The 12,943-nt window shown below is 41.9% G+C and overlaps 1 protein-coding gene and 1 long non-coding RNA gene across 2 annotated transcripts in view; one reads left to right on the top strand and one right to left on the bottom strand.

Moving 5' to 3' along the window:
- Window positions 1-12,502, bottom strand: part of LOC104958214 (lactose-binding lectin l-2-like) — a 21,522-nt gene extending 9,020 nt beyond the window's left edge. The window contains exon 1 of the mRNA XM_010785940.1: window positions 12,498-12,502. The gene's annotated coding sequence lies outside the window, so the exon portion shown is untranslated. The remainder of the gene's footprint in view (window positions 1-12,497) is intronic.
- Window positions 310-921, top strand: LOC104958213 (uncharacterized). Its single transcript, XR_799738.1, has 3 exons — window positions 310-548; window positions 681-711; window positions 841-921. It is a non-coding gene; the product is annotated as an uncharacterized lncRNA (long non-coding RNA).
- Window positions 12,503-12,943: the final 441 nt, after the last annotated feature.

The raw sequence follows: 12,943 nt of genomic DNA, 5'->3' as shown, positions 1-12,943 counted from the left end.
AATCACTTATCCCTCTGTAACCTGGAGGCTCCGTATCTCTGTGCCGGGTTGCCATGGAAACCAAAGTGCGAGGGTTGGCATGTGTATAATCTCATATGGAGTGCGTAACCCAGGTGATAGTTGCCTAGTAACAGGAGGAATGAGAGGAGAATTGGGATGGGAGGCTATGGTGGGTCAATGACAGCGATAAGCAGGTGTTTGGAGACGTGTGTGTGTATCCTTGCTGTTTCTGCCTCCTGAGCTTTCATACTTCTTACTAATTCCCTGCCATGTACACACACACACACACACACACACACACACACACACACACACACACAGAAATGTTGCTCTGTAAATGTTCTGCACACACGGTTATGATAATGCCATGTTATTTTGGTCATTTTATTTGACAGCATGAGATTCTGGATGTCGTGTAAATTATTTCATTGTTTTGTTTTGCTCCCTCTCTGTTAGACCCTGTATAGGTGTGTTTTAGAAGATCTGTACGAGTTCCCCACGCTTGAGAAGGACCTGAAGGAGTTCCAGAAACTTCTGCGTCGCCGACAGTAAGTGTTTCCGTCTCTGTACAAGACTTTGTTCTTCATTGACTGACTGTCACTTTGTGCGTGTATATTGTTTCAATTTCACACCTACTTGCATCCCTGTTCACCGTTGTGCGTCTTGTTTCCCTCTTATAGCACTGTCGATGACTGCCCTCCAAACCAAAAGGTAAACCAGAGAAGGGAGGTTAGATGCAAAGCGATACATCCTTGAGTTCAACTGTAATACAGCTATAAGCAGTGAAGTATGAATACAGAATTGAACATCTCCATGTTTCTTCTTCTCTTTCTCTGTCAGAGTAAACAAATGTATCATCAGTTGAGTTTGAAGGAAAACTGTTTGCAACCCCGAAGTCCTTCGACCGATACTAGAGAGGGTGAGTCACACACACACACACACACACACACACACACACACACACNTGTGTGTGTGTGTGTGTGTGTGTGTGTGTGTGTGTGTGTGTGTGTGTGTGTGTGTGTGTGTGTGTGTCTGTGTCTGTGTCTGTGTTTGAGAGAGAGTGTCACACTCTCTCTCAAACACAGACACAGACACAGACACACACACACACACACACACACACACACACACACACACACACACACACACACACACACACACACACACACACACACACACACACACACACACACACACACTTCTGACCTTGGGGACTTTATCTCTTGTGAGACAGGAAGGAAAAAGAGAGAAAATGTGTGTGTGCAGAACTAATCGCAGTAATCTGCTGCTGTGTTTTTTGTTGTGTGGGTTTTTTTATGTGTACGTGTGAAGGGGTGGTTGAGGTAATCGTTCTCTGTGGAAGCGTGTTCAAGCCTGTTCTACATGCTGCACAGCTAAGCCTGCTAAAACGGCACACTGATGCTCAGCACCACCCCAGAGGGCCTACAAACACACACACGTGCACACCCTTATACTTATTCTGTGCACAGAGTACAAAAGATAGACACACAGAGACAAAGACCAAGCATGCACATACACTCTTGATCTGCTTCCCTGCTAAATAAATACAAAAGTGTGTTTTCTCTCTACAGTAAATAAATATTGTGTGGTCCGCCTCCACAAAGACCATCTCAGTTCTCCTTTTTCTTTCCCCTCATTCTCTCTCCCTCCCTTTCTCTCTCTCTCTTCGTTTTCTGTTTCCTGCTATTCATCGAGATGGCTCCCTGTGGACTGCCGGGAACTGGTGGTGCTGAGGAGTTAATGCATAAAGACGCCTTGTCTTAAAACGGTGCGACTCACAAGAAAAGGTTTTATAAAATACATGTTGTGAACCAGGTGTCTCTGGTGCTACTGGATTTAAGTTGTTTGAGTGACGATGGCTTCACAATGATACGAACACCATCTGTTTTTATTCTACAGGAATGATTATCTTACTTTAACAGAATAACAAATACTTTTATCTACTATAACTTACACTACAATTACTTTAAAAATAATGCAAACATTTATAATAGATTAATCAACTACTGAATACAAATTCAATATCTCACTTAAATGCGTTCGGGGAAGAAATTGTGCAAATGAATCAAATGAAAATAATAAGTTGCTGCCCAACTTTCAATGTAGTCTATATGCTAACTACACTGCTGTAAAACAAATGACAGAACGTGTCCCGAGGTAAAACAATATAGCAGGGCTGTAACTGCTCCGGTGAAATAACCCAGCAGCCATAGGTACATGTGATGATTGTGAAAATGATATATGAAAGATGAAATTGTTCGCAGCAGAAATGCAGCCTGAGGGAATCGTTTCAGAAACTCGTTAGAGCATTTAACCTCTTGAATGTTCCTCATACTAACAGATTTACAGGCAATGACTGGGTTGAGTGAATGCACACACCTGGATGGGTTTGAGAGTTGACTGACTCATGCAGCCACACACACACACACACACACACACACACACACACACACACACACACACACACACACACACACACACACACACACACACACACACACACACACACACACACACACACACACACACACACACACACACACACACACACCTCCCGGGTTTGAACCCCTGTGCGGAAAATCAAAGAGACATAGAAAGAGTCCAGGCTGGGCTGTGTTGTAACTTGTGTGGGACTATGGTTGCAAAATTCCGGGAATTTTCAAAGATGGAAACTTTCCACGGGAATTTATGGGAATAAACTGGGAATTTTCAAAATTGAAGGTTGGCTCTTCATAGGGAACTTAAACATAGTTGGGGAAAGTATATTTTAGCATAATCTTGACTAAAACAAACAGATGCCATTCAAGTACACTTGAATATCCAGGCCATAGCACACTGCTTACTGCATGGCTATTGAGACCACACAAAGGTTCGCAACAGGCTCACAAATGTGAGAGTGGAAAAACTGGTTGGCATTCGGGCAAACCTAAGGCTCTTTGAGCCTGACACAGAGCCATCCTCAACAAGGCTGGACAGTGACACTGAAGAGGAAGACTCAGAGTTGGATGTTGATGAGGCCCAGGAAGAGCCCATTGACTGAAAGGTTTTAGCAAAAATGCAGAGGATCGCTTGAAGGAAGATTTGCATGTTTAATGGGACTTTGTGGGGATCTTTGGATGGGGGGTGCATTTTTGTTCATTTTTTAATGAGTGGGGTTGAGGTGGATGAGTAACATTTAACTCAACATTCCCGTTTTCGTTCTTCAATGAAACAAATAATTGTTCAATAAAATAATTAAAACTTGTTCTTTTCAACTTAAAAAAAAAATGTTTTAAAAAAAATCTGTTGAAATGTCATGTTTTTGTTTAATTTTGCATCGAATATTTCCAAAATTCCCCAGCTTAACTTCCCATGGAAACTTTCCGGAAACTTTCCGACCCTTTGCAACCCTATGTGGGACTAAAAAAAAGTTTCCTGAAATTAGAGTGTGGGGAATTGCTTTATTTGAAATAAACCTTTGCTCAAACATTGGAAAAAAACTCCACAACTTCTTAATTTATATGACAAAATGTCACATTTTCAACTAAACAGTGTTTAAATGTCATTTTAACGTGTGTATCGTTGCCCTTTCACAGATGTGTTCATGAAGCATTTGTGTTCACACGTGTGTCGACAAACTTACCGCTCTCCCTGCTCTCTGGCGCCCCTCTTTGGTCGTCCAGCCGAAGGTCACTCAGCAGATGCTCCAAGATCTTGAGGGGCGTCCCGGACACCACCACATACCTGCAAGACGAAGAGTCGCAACAATCTTCTTCACTAGAGCACCAAGAACGACCACTTCCATTCCTCCACCCTGCCTTACTCTCCTCCTTCTTATTCTCCTCCACATCGTCGTCATCGATGAAGCGAAAATGGGGAACGTCAAAAGCACACATTTCTGAACAGCTACCATCTTCATCATGATTGCTACACTCGTCATCATCGTCCTCCTCATCGTCATCCTCTATGTCCTCCTCTGCCTTGGCAAGCGTAGCTAGCTCCATGGTCATCTTCATATCTAACAACCTCCGCAGGATCAGCCCTCATCTAAGCTCTTCATACCCAGGAAGGGTGCTCTCCTGTGGGATAAACTGCATTGCCGTCAGCCTAAGAGCTCCAGAGATTAAAACGCTCTCTGTGACAGTTTCTACGGTAGCACTCTGAGGGAACTGATTGCTACTGAAGATGCTGAGCACTGCGCACACACAGACATACACAGACCCACTTAACCTGCCTGTCACTGACACTCCCTGCAATGTGCCTCAGGACTTGGCACGCGCTGGCTTAAAAACACACTAACACAGACACTGCACAAAAGAAATTCACTTTGAGCAGACACACAGAAAAATAACTCTAAACACATACACGAATTCGTGGAAGGAAGTAAACCAGCCTTGGTGCCATCTTTGTTTGGCTTCCAGCTGAAAACAAAAAAGCCATTCTCTTCTACCAGCTCTGTGCCAGAAGCCAAAGCATACATTATCTTAGACAAACACACACACTGTGTTGACAGCACTTCTGATATGGTGCATGTACGTGCATGAGTGTTTCGTTGCAACATCCCAGAGTGGACGAGGAGAAGTGTTATGATTATGTTTTTGTTGCTACTGTTGTTATATAGGAGGAGGGACTGACCTCTTGTCACAGTCCTCCGCTCTGGACCCGCCCCCTGACGATGTGGGCGACGGCCGGTCCGATGGCGACGTCACTGAGGAAGTCACTCTCCGTAACACCAACACGTCCCGTCCTCTCTCCTTCAGACACACCCTCCCCACTGCCTCCTGGGAGGGAAAAAGGGAGAGGGACATGTCACAAAGTGAGGCAAAGAATAAACTGTTTAAAAAGCGATTTAAGGGAGTGAAAACATTGGATGTCTTTTTTTTAGTCTACAATTATATTCTCACTTTGTGTCCTCTCTTTTTTTAGACTGAGCAGATTTTTTGACCCAGTCAGCACTTTCTTTTGTTACACACAAAGGAAGAGAACCAAAATAAAGCCATAAAGCCTTTGCACTCACATGCAGGCACAGATTATGCTGGCACCATCACAGGGAAGTATTGCCTTTCCTGCCTTTAGAAGAAATGCTATTGTGTAATAAATAACAATGGGGAATTTAGGCTGACACTTCAAATGATCATCTGCTCCCAAAATGAACAGCACCTTGATCCCTGACTCCAGCTCTCTCTCTCAAACACACACACACACCTGCAGTGACAGTGGAACAGAGCTCCAGATGGACAGAGGAGCACAATAAGTAACAGCCTGAGGAGAGGAGAGAAAAGATCAAAGGCAGAGAACAGGAGCTGGAGGAGAGATAAAGAAGCGACGTCTCTCCTCCAGCTGCTCGTCTGTCGCAGTCAGAGGGATCGAGCAGCAATCACATCTGACAGAACACACACACACACACACACACACACACACACACACACACACACACACACACACACACACACACACACACACACACACACACACACACACACACACACACACACACACACACTCTTCTGATGAAAGACGTTGTCTGAACCTGACAGACAGCACGTGAGGTATAACTTGGGACAGACAAATATAATGTGTGTGTCCTGATGTGATACAGATGTTCAGTGGGGTGAGGTCACTGAAGCTCCCTCAGGTGTTTTGGTGTGTAAGTGTCAAATTGTCTCATGAAACCTTCCTCCGTACAAAATGATTTAAACATATTTTTACATTACAATGCAGCCAAAAGCTTCGACTCCTTTTCAGACTGACTTCTAATGTGTGCTCATGCTGTGTCCCTGTGATAAATGTTGCTTTATTGCCCGATTTTGACTTTCTATCTTATTTCTTAAGTCTGTAAAGCGTCTTTGAGCACCTGATAAAGCGCTTGAAAAATAAAATGTATTAAATGTAAATTTTCATCAAAATGTCATTGTAACACCTTATAATGACTAATTGTATGGTTGTTTTGAAAGTTCCGGTTGGAAAGAAATCGCCCACTACTGCAGAGGCATTGGTCTGATTGGCAGAAGCCTCTATCTTGGCACTCAGAGGAAAAGAAAACGGAGGTGTTCAACATGGCACGTCTTGTTCAGGACTCCATAAGAACATTTTCTAAATGGTCATTATGAGTATGACAAGTAAAAATAGGCTTATTGCTTTAAATAGGCTTATTACATGGCTTAGTTGAATACTCGAGGCATATATCCTTGACTGTATTATACATGTCAGGGGTTCCAGTGTACAAATAGCTTCCAGGTCTTCAAAGAGAACCCAACTGTTGTGGAATTATGTGCTTTCAAAAGATCTGCGATTTCCCAATGCTGAAATGAATGTCTTCAAGGTTAAGCAACACAGACATGCATTGAGCTGATAAATAAGGCAGTGACAGCTGATGTGAAGAGATCTGACGCTGCATGCCATTATTACGATTTGGGCCAGCACCCAGACCGCACCCAGCACCCTGGATAAACTCAAGATAACAAGAGTTTTGAGGCCTACCATTCGAACACATCATCCAGGGGTTCAAACAGGAACCGGGATGTTTTTCACAGGTCTCCATCTTTATTTGTATTAACCTTTCCTTTCTCTCTTTCTACACACAAACAATTCGTTGAACAAAAAGTTTGGAGAGATTATGGAACTAATTAAAGTACAGCTATTACAAGAACAAAAAGGGAAAGAGAATGTTGTTTTGGTGTTCCTGATACAGTAGAAAACTGTTGATCTTTCCGATAACACTCGCACTCTTTGCAAAGATGCCAAGAATAACAGCTCCGAGCCAAGAATGGAGGACGGCAGCGTTTTATCACACAAACCCGCGCTCGAGATCAAAAGGGTTCCAGAGAATGCTCCAAAACAAAAACAACTTTCAACACTGCCACCATTAAAGTGTAACTATATATGTGCTCACACAGGCATTCTCAAACACACACACACACAACTAGATGTAAAGACTTGAGTGCAAACAGCAGCTCCCAAGAAGAAACATGAATTTAGCCTGAGAAAGAATGCAAGAAATGAAAAGGAAAATATACAAAGAAGGCACTTGAATGCCGCAGAGGAGGAGGTTAGAAAGTTATGCAACACAGAAAGGGAGACGGATGGCAAGAAAAGCAAGCAAGATATAAGGCGAGAGACTGGGACTGCAAAGTGAGAGACGCAGGGGAGTGTGGCTTAAAGTGAGAACAAAAAGAAGGAGTGTGAAAGAGAGGGAAAGATATTGTTGTATCCAAAAGGGCCAGCATACGTCAGCTGTAGGGTACATTATCAACTTAACAAGAGAATATTGCATTGATTGATTGATTATTTTGCCTCTGTCGATCAAGCTCAAATTGGCTATTTCTGTTATGTAATATATCCACCTGACAAAATGATAAGTTGACTGAAAAAATATATCTATTTGATTAGAGCACTCATTGAAGTATTTTGTCATGCAAAAGTGTCTAAATGTGCGTTTTTCAACATCTCAAATAAGTAGATTTCCTGCTTCTCTTTTTTTTTTTATATTATACTAATATGTATGTGTTTGTGTTCTGAATTAACCAAACAAGACAACTAGGTTTTAACATCAGCCAAATTACTAATCTACAAAATAATCAGCATATTTATGATGAATTTACAATGCTAAAAAAATAAATTGCAGCCCTACCTCAACCTGCAGTGTGAAAAACCTTGAACAGTCAGGTCAAACATTTACAAACTGCTTTGGTAAAGTTTGATTTTTGTGTCCGTCACTTGTTCTCAGCCAACAGGTGTGACTGTCCCTTTCCTTCCTTTTCTTCTCATCCCTTCCTACAATTCAACCATCTGCACTTCCACCTCGTCTACACCCTTTCCTCCTCACGTTCGCCTCTACATTTCTGAAAACACTTTTTCTCTCTCCTCTCCTCTCTTTTCCTCCCCTAGGCCAAGACTCTCTGCCTTTGAATGGTCAGACTTTCTGCTCTAGAGGCTCGGGATTTAAGAAAAGTAAATGGAGACCAGTGGACATGCACTTACTGTCACCCTCATGAGGTCACAGACCTAGTGCACAGGAACAAAACGACGTACAGAGGAAAGGTGGTCCTAACGGAAAGACTAAAGGAAGCCCTCTCTGTTCCCTTTGTGTTTCTGCATGTGTGTGTGTGCTGTGTGTGCTGATAGAAACTACGCCATATCTGTGTTGTGATAGCTCCAGGCCTGATTCCTGGAAATAATGGATAAGAATATGAAACACAATGTGTTCCAGTCAGCAGCTCTCATTCGTGCAACTCTCACACACAGAAACTGTAACACAAGTTACCAAAAAGCCTGCCTGTGTGCGACATGCACACAGTGACCTTGGATAATACTGAGTCGGGTTGGCCTCTGGTAAACTCCCATGGCTGATCCAATGAGAATGAATGACAGTGCACTCAAGAAACTGCTACAGGAGTTTGAATCACTATGGAGACCCACAGAGGTTTGTCAGAGCTTGTTTGTCATTTGGAAAAAAGGGAAATAAAATGTAAAAATCACCATGACAACACAGTAAGAGTAGAGTGGTCTTTTTGGTGAATAGATATTTAGGGTTGGTTTTTGTGACTCGCTGTCTCCGAATGATATTAAAACACATTTTACATTTTGGTGCATAACTGAAAAGGATCATTCATTTGTTCATTTTTAGAAATGATTACAGTTTGTGTGTCCAAACTTAGGAAACACCAAGAGCCTAATTGATTGATCTAGAAAATAATTGCCAGCTTAAAAAACATTTTCTCTTTGGCTTCATTCAGAAGCACTACTTTGATAAAAAAGAAATATATATGTTTCTACTTTTGTATAAAAGAAATTAAAGTGAAAAAATATCCTCTTCGGAAAAATCCCCAAGGCTGGGCTTAGGTCAAACCCACCAAGCTGATGAGGTATGTGGCAGATTTCACAAACACATTAAGATGTAGGGTGAAAATCAGACTGCATTTCGCTTTGCTTCCTGCCCTCAGGTGCACAGTAGAGCTGGATTATACAGTAAAGCGCTTCTCTAACACCCCACTCATTAAGTGCACACACTGACTCAGCCTGCCGGCACCAGCAGTGCATGAACACACACACACACATAAGCTCCCACACATGAGTATAAGCTGTAGCCAGAAAACTCACACGCACAAGTGAACATAGACATACACAGTACTTTGCAGACTGTAAAAGGGCATGAGATCACATTGCACTAAGCCCTTATTAACACCCACATTCGATGAGCTAGAGAGCTGCTGGTTATTTAATCTGATAGGAATGAAGCAAAGCTCTACGTGTGCATATAAGCAATGATAGCTTCAGTTTGCATGTGTGTGGGTGAATTTGAGTGCACAGATGTGTCCTCGGATGATGTAATAAAGTGAGGAGGCATGTTGTGAACTAAAAAAGAAATGTAGTGCAATAACCCACCACAGCATTTACATTTTTATAAAGAAATGTAAAAACAGCAATTAATACAAATAAATGAGTTTAGGTTACATATGATAAACTGTATGTGAATGTTGATTATATTTGTGTTGCTACCTTGGATAATTTTTAGCTGTACGCTTCCGTTTTAGCTTATTTTATGTTGACATTATGAATGGGAGAGATGTACCTACTTTCTCTTATTTCTAGCTCATCTGTTTTGTGGATATTGTGGTAAAGAATGTAATGTTTGAATGTCGTTTATTTTGTCTTTCCAAGAAAGAGTAGTTGTTACTGTGGTAATAACTAATGGTGACCCTAAATAATGTAAATTAGAGTAAATGTGGACATGTGTGTTTCGTCCTCTAGAGTCTAGACTAACAGCAACACAAACCAGGATGGTCCTCCTGATGAGGATTTTCTCGCATTACTCCTGACCATTCATGAGTAACTAAGACCTTAAGTGCGTGTTTTAAAAGTGACTACAATAATTGCCACATTCACCACATCATGACGTACATTACTCTGTACTCATGATAACCATATAGCCGCAACTCGCTTTGCAGATTACATGGTGAGAAACCAATGACTTTGCGGAACAAACTCAGACCTGGGAATACTGTATGATATAAATACAATTTAAGTATAAGTGATTGCCCACCGCTTTAAGGTAAAAACTGCTCAACCAGATGAAAATCTAAAATCAATGATTATAGGTCAACCTTTGGAGGGACTCAATGAATCAGCATACCATTACAACATATTGAGGCTGTCCCACCACATCACCTCTGACCCCAACCATGTCCTGAACAGCGAGATATGAATTGTAACCATCAAATCGGAGACACAGTGTCCCGCGATTTAAAAAGGTAAAACTGAAGCATTCTTTTGTGCACCACTCAAATGAAATACAGAGCTAAAACCCAGATCTAATGTACGTTAGAGGGTCTTGTGCAGGTTTCTCTTCAGTGACCCTGATGTTTTGTCAAATATTCCCTTGTATCTCGTCTTAAATATCTGTCCTTGTTGATGTTGCAAATGGAGCCAGACTCTCTGACAATACAGTATTATCGCATCTTAATTCCAAACATGAGAGCCATCACCACACTCACCGCCTGGTTCCTGTCTGGCAGCCTGTAGTTGTGGTTCTGCAGCAGCCGACAGCCGTCCTTGGCCAGCCGTTGAACGGCCTCCAGCCCCAGCCGGCTGGTCAGATCCTCGCGGCCGCACACCGTCCCCATTCCTCCACCAACGCCGCCGCTGCCCCCGCCATCCCGCAGCGCACACACTCCGCCCAGCTGCAACACAGGTGGCAAAAAAACATATCTCAACCCGCAGTCCCAGGACATGCTGGAGACAGCCAACAAAAGTTTGTTTGATGGAGTTCAAGAAGGTTCAGTGGTTTTGTCCAATCAGATGGGTGTAATCCAGAAACATGCAATGACAAGTTCTCAGCTGGCCCTTTATGTCCATGTGCGGAGAATGAGATGAAATGGTAATCCTGGCTCTGTCTTGGTCTCTCTCTAATTCTTCCTCGTTGCTTTTTCTTTCTATCAATTACAGTCGGTAATTCCCTTTATCTGTTGAAATTCTCTCTTTGTCTGAGTCTGACTGCTCCGTGTCAGACGATCTGCTGGAGAAAGAGTGGTAGTCTGTGATTAGTAGTAAGTGGGCGGGTGTGTGCGTCTGTGTGGGAAGAGTTTGTGCTGGTGGGGGGGTGTGTGTGTGTGTGTGTGTGTGTGTGTGTGTGTGTGTGTGTGTGTGTGTGTGTGTGTGTGTGTGTGTGTGATTGTATGTTACCGGGCTGCTCTCCTCGCTGGGTGTGCGAGGCTCATGTTGGCTCGTCTCTGTCGTCTCAGAGTCCTGCTCTGATACTGCAACCCACCCAAAGCAGAATCAAGTCATTTATGACAGATCTTCACACACTCATTATGTAACATTGTGTGAGTCATCCATGTCCTCATGATGCAGAAAGGAAAAAACATTGAGGCTATGTTTGTGTGATTTATGTTTCAATTTTCTGATTTGTTTTTTTAATTGTTCCATCTGTTATTGATGATTAAACATAGAAAACATTCACAAATAATATTCGAATTAGGCTAGTTTTCGCTATTAGCTGATTTCTACTTAATATTACATTCTTTATAACAATTATAAAGACAGATCAAATCAAGGATTAAGTCATTTCAATATAAAATCATGATCAAGCTCATATTAATGTTGACAAGACGACTGGTTGCTTATTATATACTGTATTTATCTATCTAAGATGTATGTATACTTACAAGCTTTACGAGTCTTTCGGGCAAGAGCAGCTGCCAGCTCACATTGTACCTGTTGAAGAAACGGTGTCAAGACAATACGCTAAAAATAAAAATATATAAATGATTGATGAAAACATTGGTAATGAGGCAGCAATAGGATACTGTATTTATTGATTTTCAGTCGCACTGACCGTAGAAGTGAGCCTCTCAAGAGCTTTCATCTGGAGAATCTCACTGCAGATGTCCCTGTTGCCTTCAGAGTCCTCCTCTGACCTTGAACACACACACACACACACACACACACACACACACACACACACACACACACACACACACACACACACACACACACACACACACACACACACACACACACACACACACACACACACACACACACACACACACACACACACACACACACAAACACAAAACATGATAGCATATTCCCACACTTAATTTTGTTTACTAGGAAAACTCCCCCCGGTGACAACTCTTATCTGCAGAAAAAAGCCACATACACAAACAGATATTATATCAGAGCCACAGTCCCCTGTCTCCTGCTTCCTGTTAACCTGCTGTCAACTTCCTGTCCTAGACACAGAACTCACCAAGATAAACCTGTCTGTGTGTGTGTTTGTGCTGTCCGGCTGTCTCCGTCCATCTCCTTTTCTCTCCCATTGTGACCTTCATTTTTCTTTGGTCTCTTGTGTTTAAGATCTATGACAATCTATAACGTTGTCGCACTAGTATGTGGTTTATATGTGGTTAACACAAGACAATTATGTCAAATAAACAAAAATAAATACTCCTGTTACCATTACAATCTGCAGTGCTCTCTAAACCCCTCACAGCAGGATGAATCTTATGGCTACTAAGCTCAAACGGTTTGAGAAAAATATCTTATTGTGATTATTTGACTGATATTCCAAGTGTGATATTGGAGGAAATTATCATTTTGTCTTCACTTATATTGACAAATATATAAATGGTCGGATTTTTTGTGAGGATCTGTTTCTTTTAGGTCCGTAAAATACGATAAGTCGCCCGGTCATATCCGCTCTATACTTTGCCTGTAACAAACATAGCTTGATGACCACTGGGGTCAAAGCAATACAACAAATCTAAGTTTATCTTTAAATAAAACATTGTGCAAGACTTCTAACCTTTAATAACATTAAATATATTTAAATGAGGGGATAATTATTCTTTAATCATAAACATATGCAACCTTTTACAGAGGGAGTTGCAAAAAGCCATTTCTTTGTGTTAAGGGGTCATAAGCCAAACACTTATGA

Source organism: Notothenia coriiceps, unplaced genomic scaffold (assembly GCF_000735185.1).
Source record: "Notothenia coriiceps isolate Sejong01 unplaced genomic scaffold, NC01 NC01_scaffold00028442, whole genome shotgun sequence".
NCBI lineage: Eukaryota > Metazoa > Chordata > Actinopteri > Perciformes > Nototheniidae > Notothenia > Notothenia coriiceps.
Note: the sequence above shows the minus strand (reverse complement) of the source record. Positions and strands in the feature narration are given on the sequence as shown.